Source organism: Tamandua tetradactyla, chromosome 6 (assembly GCF_023851605.1).
Source record: "Tamandua tetradactyla isolate mTamTet1 chromosome 6, mTamTet1.pri, whole genome shotgun sequence".
Taxonomy (NCBI): domain Eukaryota; kingdom Metazoa; phylum Chordata; class Mammalia; order Pilosa; family Myrmecophagidae; genus Tamandua; species Tamandua tetradactyla.
Genome location: NC_135332.1, coordinates 128374022 through 128387484, shown reverse-complemented (window position 1 = coordinate 128387484; position 13463 = coordinate 128374022). Strand labels below are relative to the sequence as shown.

At 35.9% G+C, this 13463-nt stretch overlaps 1 protein-coding gene across 15 annotated transcripts in view; it reads right to left on the bottom strand.

Annotated features, from left to right (window-relative positions):
• RALYL (RALY RNA binding protein like) overlaps positions 1-13463 on the bottom strand; it is a 741752-nt gene that overhangs the window by 242345 nt on the left and 485944 nt on the right. Inside the window, exon 1 of one of the 15 annotated variants that reach the window (XM_077167110.1) lies at positions 12694-12760. The exons of the other annotated variants lie outside the window; for them this stretch is intronic. The gene's annotated coding sequence lies outside the window, so the exon portion shown is untranslated. Of the gene's footprint in view, positions 1-12693; positions 12761-13463 lie in introns of those variants that run through there. 15 annotated transcript variants of the gene reach the window in all.

Below are 13463 nucleotides of genomic sequence, written 5' to 3'. Positions count from 1 at the left end.
TACTTTGCTCTTCAAATTTACTTCAATTTATTACATTTCCTTATCTTCCTGCAAACTGTCTCATTTTCTATTTTTAACTATTTCTCATATAGCCCATAATGCTTTATGAAATTGTCATAATTTTTTATTTCCATCTTTTCTTTTGTTATTTTAGTCTGTAAAGTACATACACCAACTGGCAAATTTACATATTTTTTTGCTTATTTTTGACTCAAAACTTTTTCAGATGAAATAACTCCAATACTATATTAATGGAAAGTAATTTTCTGTCTCTAAATTTAATACCTTTATGTTTCAATAAATTTCTCATTTCTCTCATAATTAGAATTCAATTTAATTCAATAACTATATTTATCTTCACCACATGTACCTAGAAATAAGCAAGTTAATATTGCGGTTATATACATATTATTAATCATATGACAATTATTAATTTATTAATGTTATTCTTTACATTAACTGTAGTAATAACATTTACATCATGCTCTCTCTACATTGCCAGGCACAGTTATAAGTGAATTTCATGTTTTAAAAATTAACATCACCCATCATCTGAAGGGATGTTGAGTAGAGTTCAAAGAAAACAAATGCAATCATTGAGTGAATCTAAGATAAGGTTAAGTATTATTGATTACCTAATGGTTTTATAAAAATAATACAAAAGGTTAGAGGTCTTGAAAATGAGATATCACTGTAATGGATTTAATTCAACAAATATTTACTCAGTGAATGAGCACTATGGAGCATTATTATTTTTAAAGGGATGGTGGGTGAATTCAACATGGTGCGTTCCATTTGGAAGAACACACTCCGGTGAGAAGGGATTTGGTAAAGACACCACAGATAAGCAGGCGGACTTGCTATGTATTCTCTGTATGTCTTAATTTGCCAGGCTGCTGTGACAAATACCACACACTGGGTGGCTTAAGCAACAGGGATTTAATATCTCATGGTTTGGGAGGCCAAAAGTCCAAAATTCAGGTATTGGCAACTATTCTTTCTCCTAGAGCCTGGTGTTCTGAGCCTTGGGGTTCTTTGGCTTGCATCTCCGCTTCTGCCCAAGGCAACGTGCTTCCTCCTTCTCTGGCTTTTGTCTTCTTGCTTCTATTGCCACAGCCAATTTTCCTTCCTTATTAGAACTCCAGTTATAGGGATTAAGGCTCATGCTGATTGAATTTGGCCTCGTCCCAATAGGATTTTAGGAGCTCCTATGCACTTCCTGACTAGTAGTAACATCGCCCAAGGTCCTATTTACAAATGGGTTCCCACCCACAGGGATGTAGATTAAGACAAGGCTCTTGTGGGATACAAGATTCAATTCTCAATCCTGTATAGTTTATGATTGTAAAATATGAGAATTAATTTCTTCCTCTCTATTTACTCATTCAAAATTTATAAACAATTTCGAAAATATTTGTAAATATACACTCAATGTATGGTAATGTGAATCTAACTAAATTTTACATTTTTCTTATGTTAATAATTGACCAAGTATGAAAAATGATTAACATGATCAAAGAAAAGAAATCAGAATCCTTGTTCAAGAGATTTTCTTCAGTAAAACAATTTTGACGTTGCAGTGAGAACCAACCCTCTGGCACCATCTATTGGCTGAACTGCTTTACTTTCAAATGAAACTATATGCAAATTAATACTGAATGCATAGAACATAAACTTTCCTTCCTCGTTTTTTCATCAATGATCTCAGCTCATGATATCACAGCAGCTGATGCACTGGTAAATATGCGTCATAGCCTTGGAGTCTGATGCTGCTTTAATGTGTCTGCAGGAGACCACCTCTGCAGGGGACATTCATGCTGAAATGCCTTAGCAGAGACCAAAATGATCCTTCCCAGGTTCAACTGGTTCTGTCATAACTTTTTTTTAAGCATTTCAACCCTGTTGGGGACTGTACCAGTTTGAATCTCTTGTGGACTCCAGAAAAGCCATGTCCATTGATCTTCATTTGATATTGCTGGGTGGGAGATTTTTTGATTATCCATGGAGATGTGACCCATCCAATTGTGGGTGGTAGCTTTTGAGATGGTTTCCGTGGAGAGGCATCTCCGCCCATTCATGGTGAAGTTTGCTTACTGGAGCCCTTTAAGAGGGAACCATTTTGGAAAAAGCTTTAGAGCCCATATAGCCAGAAACCTTTGGAGATGAAGAAGGAAAATGCCCCCGGGGGAGCGTAATGAAACAGGAAGCCTGTAGAGAAAGCTAGCAGATGTCACCTTGTGCCCTTCTAGCTGAGAGAAAAACCCCGAACTTCATTGACCTTCTTTAGGTGAAGGTAACCTCTTGTCGGTGCCTTAATTTGGACATTTTCACATCCTTGGAACTATAAACTTGCAACTTAATAAATTCCCCTTTTGAAAAGCCGTTCCATTTCTGGTATATCACATTCTGGCAACTTGCGAAATAGAACACGGAGTCTCTGACACAGCCTTCCCTGGTGCTGACTTTGAATTTGTACATTAAAAAGGCAACCAACCATGTAAAGAGCACTGGTTAGCTGCCATTGTTTAGCTTAAAACTTTGGCATTGCCCATTCAGTTCAGTCATTCGTCAAATTACAGAGGAGGAAACTAAGAGCAGAAGATGAACCACCTTGCATTCAGGGTCACACTTCCCGCAGGTTTTTAATTCAACTGCCAGTTTTTCAGTAAAACCCGCCCTAGCTATCTTGCTTAAAATTTTTGAATACTTTGCCCACCATCCCCCTCACACTTGTTTCTCCCCTTTTAGTGTTCAGTTTATTAATTATCACTATAATATACTATATATTTGTCTTATCTTGTTTATTGTCTATCTTAAACAATAAAATAAATTCATGTCATCAGGGATTTTGCTATTTTGTCCATGACTGTCATCCTAGCTCCAAAACAGTGCCTGGCATATAGTTGATCAAACATTTGTTGATAAATGAATAAGAAAATGAATGAGTATTTAAAGAGTGATAAAGCTAGTGTTTAAATATAGAATTCTTTAGGAACATTTTTACTGCCACAAACTATGGTAACATGAAACCCATGCAAAACTAAGCTGTCCCCAATGCCCCTTGTTAACTTAAATACAGATGGCAGGCAAGAGAATAACTTCTGTTGATATCCCAATATTATTAAAGTATACACACATATTCATTGAATATCATATGGGATAGGTTTATTAAATTGTTGAAGACACTGTCTTTTCTTTGGTCTCTTCCTGAGTTAACTGGAGAAAGGAGGCTTCTAAAGTGACCCTCTGTGACTCAGTTTTCCAACATTCAATAAACTTCTTCTTGGCTGTACACAGAGTAGAAAATGCTTTCTCTTGTCTTTGCCTACTTACCTTATATGTGTGGGTCACTTTTACATACATGAACTTTGCCAAGTCTTATAATGTTTTCCTATAGGAGGGAAGGAAAATGATCCATAGCCTAATATTCTACCAACAGAATATGGAAAGATAAAGGAGCAGGACACACTGGCTCCTCTCATCTAACTCAGAGAAACTGGGTTTTCCCTGTGCCCCTCCTGCATCTATTTATAACACATATTGTTCTGTGCTTTACAGTTTTGAATTTTATTCATATTTTCAACCTAATTAACTCATTCATTTCTTTTTAGTTTGTTGCCTGGCTCTTAGAAGTGACTTATGGTTATATGACTATATGGTATTCAATGGTGAAGATATTAAGTGGGTGTATTAATGAAAAAGATTTCTACACTTTTCTTTTTTGCAGATGCTCCTAGGAGCTCATGAAAACATATATCTAAGAACCACAGGGCAAAACAAAAGAGAGGTAAAAGTTTTCGATCTTTTTCAATGAACTCAGGAAGTAACTACAAGCAAAGGTATTAGAAAAAGGTACTGAAAACCCAGAAGAGAGGTTTTATGATATTTACTGTTATTATAAAGAAACCCACTCTCTTGCTCCAATGTATTTATGGCAAGAATGTTGTAAAATTTATATCTTAGAGGGTCAAAGGGAAGAACACATCCCTTTGTCAAGGAGGTGGAGTCATATGAGAAGTAGGATACGATATCATTGTCAATTATCAGGGAAAGAAGCCAAGAGGCATATACTCACATAGGAGATAGACATCTAGAAGAATTCACCTTCCTGTAATTGTCCAATCTATTTTGCAGAGAAAGGAATCTATACTTGCACTTAGATGGAGGCGTGGGTCCAGGAAGGGGAAACCTGAGGACAATTAATCTTTAACCTATAAAACATATCATTAACATTTCTGGGCATCTTGGGGGAAGTTGCTTAACTGTGCCTCAAATTCTTCAACTGCAAAATGAAATTAATAATAGAATCCTTACTTCTTAAATTGTTAAGGAATTAAATTATTTAATATCTATAAAGTAATGATAACAGTTCCTAGTTTGTTAAAAAAAAATTATTGTTTTTAGTAGTTGTCTTAGTTTCCCAGCTGTTAAAACAAGTACCATGTAATCAGATGAATTAACAAGAAGACTTTATTGGCTCATGATTTCAGAGGCTACAAAGTTTGCTTTCCCCCAGGGTAGGTATCTTCTGGCTGATAATCTTTGGGGTGCCTTGACTTTTTTCATTACATAGCAGAATCTTCTCCTTTCTCTTTCTGTTCTATTGATTTCCAGCTTCTTACTGCTTCTTGTGGCTTCTCTTTCCATGTCCTTTATTTTTATTCATTTATTTTTTGCTTATAAGGACTTCAGGCCCATATTGGATTAAGGCCCATCCTCATTCAGTTTGGGTACAGTTTAACTATAAGATCTTCAGAGGTCCTGTTTACAAATGGGTTCACACCCACAGGACCCTGATTGGGGCCTGAACATGGTCTCGTGGGGTATATGATTCAGTCCCCAACAGCTGCAGTACATAATAAATGCAAAAATTTATTTATTTCAATTTGTTTCCTCTTAGTTTGTAATAAAGTTTTGCTTGATTGTTCCAGTTATTGTCTTCGCTATCTTTATAAGGGGTATAGAAGGTCAAAAGTTAAGAAATATTTATTTCTTTTTGAAGTGTATATTAGAAATATTTCAGTACCCCTCTATAAATACCTATAGGGTGGGGGTGACAGTGGAAATTAGTGACAGGCTCATAAATATCAGAGGTATGTTGGGTTCTTAGAGTCCTATCATGATGGTACATAAGAACATTTTTCTCCCAGCACCAAACTCGGAAATTCTGGGTTATCCTTGTAATATGGATGACCTTAATGAAACCCTTTAAGAATATCAACATTATATTGTGCAAAGAATAAAAGGTGTGGAGACAAATTTATATTTAAATACTACCTCCCCAAATTGCAAGTCCATTCAATCCTTACAAATACACTCCATCCGCTTACTTCTCTGAACTCTTAGCCCACTCTTAAATTCCACATGCACATCTATAGTCCACTTCAGGGCTCTCTTTCCATTACTTAAGCATGCCATGCATGCTCACATTTTAGGACCTTCATGCTGTGTCTTCTACCTGGAAAGTTTCCTCCTGAGATTCCCATGCATAATCTCCTTCAAATTTTTGTTTAAGATCACCTACCCATGAATATTTACTCTGCTGACCTTATATCAGATCTGAAAGACTTGAGGTTTGGAGGCTAATAGTGGCTGCCTGATTTAGAATCTCTCTACTTACTCTCCCAACTAAACTGTAAAATCAACAAGGCGAGCAAATAAAACCACAAATGACCATACTTTCAGTAGTTCTAGGAAATGAACCTTCAAATTAAGTGTAAATGCAAGGGAAAAAGTTCCAATAGCATTTTCACTGCCTGCTCTGCGAGCCTGTGGATATGGAGAAGGTGGGTGAGCAGGCTTAAGGGATTCAGTTCAAAAGAACTGAAGAATGGGGGTGCTTTAGAGAGAGCACAAACAAAATCACTATTAGAGAGAGAAAATCCAATAGTAAATGCCAAAATACCGAACACACTTCAGGAATTGTTAGTGCACAGCACTGGGTTGAAGGAAATAGCTTGAAAGGGAGTGGCCCAGGAAGTAGCAACTGCAGGGAAACATTACTTCTGGGGAGAAAAAAAAGGATGTCAGGTGCTTAAAGATGGAGTTTGGTGGTTTGCAATTGTATCTACCCCAGAAAAACAAGTTCTTAAACAGTGTATTTCTGCGAGTGTGATCCAGTTGTAAGTAGGACATTTTGATGAGGTTACTTTGGTTAAGGTGTGGCCCACCTCATCAGAGTGGGCCTTAATCCTATTATTAGAGTCCTTTAAAAGCAGAATGAAATTCAGACATAGTGAGAAACCACTGAGGGAGCACCCTGGAGCTAACATCAATGGAACTGGAAGAGAAAGAAGAGACCAGAAAACACTGCCATGTGCCTTAACACATAAGAAGTTAAGGACCAAGGATTACCAGCAGTCAACCACAGAAACCACAGTCTTCAGGGAGAAAGCATCCCCTTCATGATGCCCTGATCTAGACTTCTATCTTAGCTTCAAAACTGTTAGCTAATAAATGTCCATTTTTAAACCAACCCATTTCATGGTATATGCTTGAGCAGCCCAGGAAAATAAAACTGGAAGCTAGAACTTGTATATATATATCTGTGATAAAATGAAGGAAATGGGAAGGAAAATGAAATAAATCAAAGAAACAAAAAGAGGAAAACATATCAATGCCTCCTTTACCACCACCATCACAAACACCATCCATAAAAGAAACTGCACAAAAAAGAAAGAAAGAAATAAACAAACAAACAAACTGTACAAATGAGGGCAGGGCAAAACTAAAAGGAGTGGACACTATCCCACTCTAAGAAACAAATAGGCATAGGAGAAAGCAGATCACTCTGTACAAACTATTATAAAAATCAGTAAATGTGAATCAGAGGAATTCAGCTGATGACAATACTGCTTCCTCACCAAATCCAACCAAAGACCTGAAAAGAGCTGTAGCACAATACTCCCAACTGAATTAAAAATCTTGAAATGAAGAATAGGCGGATATTTGAAAAATCAGTTTGAATTAGAAATGAGAAACCAGGAGCAGAAAAGGATAAAAACCATGAAGAAATAAAATGATAACTGAACTTTGGAAATAAATAGAAGAAAAAGACTAAATAACAGAAATGAGGACCAAATTGAAAGATACCCAAGGGAGAACAGATTCAAGTGAAAATTTTATAAAAGGCATTGATAATTAAAAAAAAAAAAAAAGACCCAGACGGATGAAAATAAGATAAAAAAAGAAGTCAGAGAGAAAAAATAGTTGAAATGAAAGAAGAGCAAAGGATATCTTTTCCAGTTTGCTAGCTGCCGGAATACAATATACCAGGAACAGAATGGCATTTTAAAAGGGGAATTTAATAAGTTGCAAGTTTACAGTTCTAAGGCCAATTAAAACAAATCTATAGAAATGTTGAAACAAAGGCATCCAGGGAAAGATACCTTGGTTCAAGAAGACTGAGAAGTTCAGAGTTTCTCAAGTGGAAGGGCACATGGTGAACACAGTCAGAGTTTCTCTCTCATCTGGAAAGGCACGTGGTGAACATGGTCAGGGTTCCTCTCTCATCTGGAAGGGCACATGGGGAACATGGCATCATCTGCTAGCTTATTCTCCTGGCTTCCTGTTTCATGAAGCTCCCTGGGAAGCATTTTCCTTCTTCATCTCCAAAGGTTGCTGGCTGTGGATTGTGCTTCACGTGGCTATGTCATTCTGCTCTGCTCTCTTTGAATCTCCTTCATTCTTCAAAATGTTTCCTCTTTATAGGACTCCGGAAAATAATCAAGACTCACCTAAATGGGTGGAGACATGTTATCACCTAATCTAGTTTAACAACCACTCTTGATTGGGTTACATCTCCAGCGAGATGATCTAATTACAGATGCAAACATACAGTATTGAATTCGGATTATTCTGCCTTTACAAAATGGGATTTTGATTAAAACATGGCTTTTCTAGGGGCCACACATCTTTTCAAACCAGCACAATGTCCAATATTTCTATAATTACAGTACTTTAAGAGAAAGAATCAAAATCATGTAGCAGAACTGACATTTTAAAGGCATATTCCAAGAAAACGTTTCAATAAATCTACACATTGAAAGGACCAAGTTGGTATCAGGGAAAATTAACTGCGATGAGCAACTCCTAGACATATCTGAGGGAAATCACGTGTGAAAGGAAGTATGCCCCTTAAGAAAAGTCATGTTTTAATATAAATCCCATTTCATAAAGGTAGAATAATCTCTATTCACTGCTGTATGTTTGAAACTGTAATGAGATCATCTCCCTGGATGATGTGATTTAGTCAAGAGTGGTTAAACTGGATTAAGGGATGACATGTCTCCACCCATTTTGGTGGGTCTTGATTGGTTTATTGGAGTCCTATACAAGAGGAAATATTTTGGAGAATGAGAGATTCAGAGAGAGCAAAACGATGTAGCCATGAGATGCAGAGAGTTCACAAGCCAGCAACCTTTGGAGATGAAGAAGGAAAATGCCTCCCAGGGAGCTTCATGAAACCAGAAGCCAGGAGAGAAAACTAGCAGATGATGACGCCATGTTCTCCATGTGCCCTTCCAGCTGAGAGAGAAGCCCTGAGTGTGTTCACCACATGCTTTCTCACTTGAGAGAGAGAGAGACCCTGAACTTCATCGGCCTTCTTGAACTAAGGTATCTTTCCCTGGATGCCTTTGACTGGACATTTCTATAGACTTGTTGTAATTGGGACATTTTCTCGGCCTTAAAACTATAAACTAGCAATTCATTAAATTCCCCTTGTTAAAAGCCATTCCGTCTCTGGTATATTGCATTCCAGCAGCTAGAAAACTAGAACATCACGAGAATTAAAAAAAAAGTCCTCAGTCTCCAAGCAATGAGATGACATAATTACAAGGGCAAGAGAACTAGAAAGGCAATCAGACTTTTCAAAAAACAAAATATAAAGCAAGGACAAAAAAATAAGCATTTTTGAAAAATTTAAGGAAAGAAATCCCGATGCTAGTTAAGTTCTCCAAATATCAATACACTAGAAAGACAGTGTTGAATGTGGGCCCTCTAAGAGAATACATTCACAAGATGAGCTTCACTCAACGAAAAGTTGACTGGAGAGATTCCCAGTAAAAGAATAAATTGTGTGTATTTCATATTTTTCAACTGTAGCACTAAGAATAAAAAGTGAGTTGCATCATAAATAAAAGAATAATATATAAATATGATCTGTTCTTACAAATGCATGAGCAGTAAAAATGGAGAGAAGAGAGTAAAGTCAAATAAATTCATTAACTATTGTGTAGGTATTAGGGGGGAGTCAAAAGACACCAATAAATATGGACAGAAGATATGTTAAAAGTCTAATAGAGGTAGTAAAGAAAAAGGAGGATTAAGAGCACTATATAAAGTATTCATTTAAAAGTAACCACTAGAACAAAAATAGAAACCTTTATAAATATCAAAATATATTAAAATGAATTAAAGAATCAAAGGAACAACAGTAACAACAACAAAGAGAACATACACTGCCCGTCCCCCCCAAAAAAAACCAACAGAAGAAAACACAGTAAAAATAAGCTATAACGCACATGGCTATTACAACATAAGATACTATAACATAATTGAGATCAAACATATTAGGCACGCCAGTGAATGAGATTATCGTGTACTCATGTGGTAAAAAAACAGATGTCAAAGCTGACTTACAAGGCAAAAATCTCCAACAGGAAAGCCTCTATGCTGCATACAAGAGACGCACGTAAACACACTGATTCAAAAAGCCAAAACCAAAGGGATGGACAAAAGTTTACTAGACAAGTGGAAACAGAAGAAAGCAGGGATTGCAATCCTGATGTCAGATAAATTAGAATTCAAGTCAAAGCATTAAACAATTTAAGAATGTTAAATTTCTCTGCTATCATTCCAGCAATCAGGTATTCCTTACACTGTTCTACTTTTTCTTCATGGAGTGTATCCCCATCTAACATATTATATAATTTACTAATTTTCACTGTAAATGTCAGCCCTTGAGAATAGGCAATGTTGGCTGTATTTTCAATTGGGGTATACCTGATTTTTAGAATAGTGCCTAGGACGTGATAAATGATCACTTAAGTATTTGTTAAATGAATATCTAAATAAATTTCATCTCTGCTTTGTCACTTGTGAAATGGGAATAATAATGTCTTTGCAGGCTTGCTGTGTGCACAGGAGAAAATGAATAAAAAACATCCAGCACAGAGTCACCTAAACCTGGGAAGCATTCAATAATGATGATGAGGAAGAGGATGACAGTAACAATAAATGTTAGATATATGACTCCTGGTGTCCTTTCATACCTAAGAATACTGGCTTGAAAGAGAAAACTTACTCTAGACAAACCAACTCTGAACTTACAGAGCCTTATTCATCATTTTTATATAAATGAAATGTGTGCAATTGGATGCTCCAGCTTTCCCTGCATCATCCTTTCTTTGTTTGTCAGATACATTATGCCAAGTAGCAGTAAAATTGAAGAAAGGAATAAATACATTTTACATAACGGTTCTTTAATTACCATGACACAAATCACAGGACTTCCATTTCTGCCTTTTATTTATCACCCACCTTAATTTAAAATAATGGATCAATATTTAAGAGAACACATGAGGTAGTCAACCACAAAATCCAACATTAGTAAACAGTAAAACATTTGGTCCTTTAGACTCATTTTTCTTTCATTTTCCTATTTTCATTATGTGTATGTCTACTGAAAATTAATAATTACATAACATGCCATGAAATTCAGGTATGTCAGTACATTTTGAACACTCTATAATGTGAATTAACAATCACTATTATAACATAAAATGAAGCAGCACTTCATCTCTCTGGCATGCTAGAACATAGACTCATAGAATTTTGGATATAGAAGCATAGAAACCATTGAAAACTACAATAAAATTTTGTTAAAGATCTATATGTGCATATTCCCTGAAGCGTAAAGTAGTTTGACTATTTTTCTATTTTAATTTTCAGAAGTCAAGTTTCACATAGATGAAGACCAGCAATAACACAATAGTTAGAAAATCAGGATGAAAAGCTTTCATTTTGGGTGAAGCAGTGACAGATAAACTGTGAAGGTATTTGTCCTCAAGATAATCAGATGTTATTTTATTCTAATCTAGTTTTGAAGATACACTTTAATTCTGCTATCTATTTTCTTTTCTTCACTTAAAAAAAATAGATGTTATCCAAATGATAGATTTTTATGAAGATGGAAACAGCTTCTTCGTGTAAAATAAACCAAATCTAACAGTGAGTGTGGAGTACTCCTGTTTGTCAACAAGATAAACACCATTAAAAGGTCCAAGAATCAGTGAGTGTAGACAAGGAGAGGAACATTTGGGTCAGGAAAAGGGACAAAGTGAAGCATCATTCTTGTAGGCATAACATGCATTGCAAGTTATTCTGTGAGACAGAGGATTCGGAGATGCTATCGTACAACAGGGCCACCAGCTGACCAGACCCACATGTAAAACATGAGAATTACCACTGGGGCTCCTTCGAGATGCCCTAACTGCTATAAAGAAACATGTGTATTTCATAAGTAATCCTGCTTGCACTCCCATTTCTTTCAGGAAGGGTTCCTCTGTGACACAAAACTAATGGAAACTTCCTTATGCTTAATAAACTACAGGAAAAACAATCTGCTTCTACTTTGAATTTATAACACCCGGAAAGGAATCCCTGATCAGGGTCATAAATCTAAATTTTAAGAAAGTGGATTACAGAAATTTCAGAGAAATTGTAGAAATTAAGAATAATGATTTTAGGCAGTACCATTAAAAAAGGAATTTTTTTGTGTGGATGTTTGAAAAATAAAAATTCTGGTACTAAAATCTTGTAATCCTTATATGTAAGGAAAACTGATGTCTAAAGAAAGTACATTGTATTGCAGGAATTCTCAAATGGATTCTTGTTGGAAAAGGACACTCTGCATTATAGAAAAAAAAGTCAGATAAACAAGGAAGAGGGAGACAAAGTAAAAGAGCTAAAAAAAGGGGGGGGGACTAAGAGGCTCAAGTCAGCAAAAACCAAATGTGTTTTAATTATGCTCACATAAGGAAACCAAAGATGCCATAAATCCACTGCTTAGGGTATAAGGCATAAGTTAATAGTTGAAAGTCATAAAGCTGAATTATTCAGTCTCCACATCCCTAGAACAGAAGACTATTAATAATAGCAGTTAACATTTACTGAATATTTACATTTTTGGACATAGGAGAGAGAGCCTTATGTAGAATAAGTTTCCTCCAAGAGCTATATTTTCAGTGGCATTTGATTCTATCTCCTAAATCTAAAGAAACAATTACTCCAAAAGTATTAGCATCCAAGGACAAGGTGACATAATTTTGTGTCATATGAAAATACTTAGAGGTTTTTATATGTATAAATGAATAGAGTATATGTAGCTGTCAAAGAGCTGAATGTAATATCCAAAGAGCTGGAGTTTCCATAAAAAAAGGAGGTGATTGTCCTATTGTACTTGAGAGACTAGATCCAAAAATGTTTTATAAGAGGGCTTTGTCCACATATAGAGTATCCTGATGAATTTATCCAGGAAGATAAAAGGCCTGAAATCCTTGTCACAAAAGGAAAGTTTGAAGAACCTGGAGGAAACCCTTCAGTTAGAAGACAGTACTTAGAGAACATGACAACCGGCATAAAAAAAAAAAAAAATGGAAGGGCTATAAAGCAGAAGATAATTAGACTTACTTTATCTTCTCCAAGCAAAGCACAGCAATTAAAAATTATTTCACTTGTTCATGTCTCCATTTAGTCTTCAGGAAAATGAGGATAATAAGAGAATATAGGTTTATATAGAAATGATGTTAGAATTCAGTGAGAAAATGTATATAGAGACTTAGCAATGGACTAAGCATGCTGCAAGTATATAAGAAGCAGGAGGTTCACTTCCTGGTAGCAGGAAGCATGTGACATCCCGTTGTACCACCATTACCTGGCAAACAGCAGGGTCTCCTTAACTACAGGCTGAGTATGTATAGATGCAGATTTTCCACAGTCAGAACTATAACTGATGATTTTAATTTACAAGTTTGAAGGTTTCAGCTCAATAAATGCAGTGGAAATAAATGCAGCCTAAAGGAACATATTGATGTATCATTTTCCTACAGTTTAAGTATTAATAGCCTGAGTTCAGGAGAATTGGAGCACTTGGTCCTCTTCCAAACTGCTGTGGCATATAATAAAGAGTTCCCCTACTATCTTTTTGACCATTCGTTCTCAGTCTTTGATTTTTCCCAATGTTTAAACCTTAATTCTAGAAAATTTCCTGCTTTTTCACTCTATACATTCTTTGGTGATGTACAGATCCAATTCTAGGGCTTCAACTACAGTTCATATGCTGATGAGTCCAAAATTTACATCTCAAGTTGACTATCATCTAATTAGCTATCCATGAAATACATGTACTGGAATATTAGTTTCAACCATTGTTAATCTAAAGCTAATATTCTCCAGCTACC